Source organism: Myotis brandtii, unplaced genomic scaffold (assembly GCF_000412655.1).
Source record: "Myotis brandtii unplaced genomic scaffold, ASM41265v1 scaffold691, whole genome shotgun sequence".
NCBI classification, from domain to species: Eukaryota; Metazoa; Chordata; class Mammalia; order Chiroptera; family Vespertilionidae; genus Myotis; species Myotis brandtii.
Genome location: NW_005370704.1, coordinates 1,857,984 through 1,858,562, shown reverse-complemented (window position 1 = coordinate 1,858,562; position 579 = coordinate 1,857,984).

Sequence of the window (579 nt, the reverse complement as noted above, 5' to 3'; positions counted from 1 at the left end):
CGCGCCCGCCGTAGTGTGTTGTGCAGTGTGTCTTGTTCCTTGAGGTGGTCCCTGTGCGTGGTTTGAAGTGGGTGTTGTCATGCGATGCCGTAGTTTGGACCCGTAAGTGGGTGGTTCTTGTTGCTACAAAGAAAAATAATCCTCAGTGTTCGCCCTTGTAGAGAGAGAGCCAAGTTCACGGCGAGGTGATCAGAGGGACGGCTCTCGTCCAGTCCGACCTCTGACCCGGCGACCCCGGGGAGAGGGCTCGCGGGGAGACTCCGTTTCCGGCGGGAGGGGAGTGTTCCGGGGCGCCGAGTGCGGGACGTACCTTTTTAAGTAGAAAGAGGGGAACTCTGTGCTCTCCAGTTTCCTAAGGAACAATAAACGTAGTCGGAGACTTCGTGTGGCTGCCCTTTCGTGTCTGAGGGTGTAACCGATGGTCTCCCGGGTCCTCGCAGACGCACATGGCCCCTCAGAAGGGGGAGGTCCCCCCTTCCGGGAGTTGACAGTGGACACGTTCCCTCTGGGTCTCTGACCACCCGTCCCCCCAAAATCCGGAGCCGAGCGATCATCTAGGACTCCCCTCCCCCCGTGGAT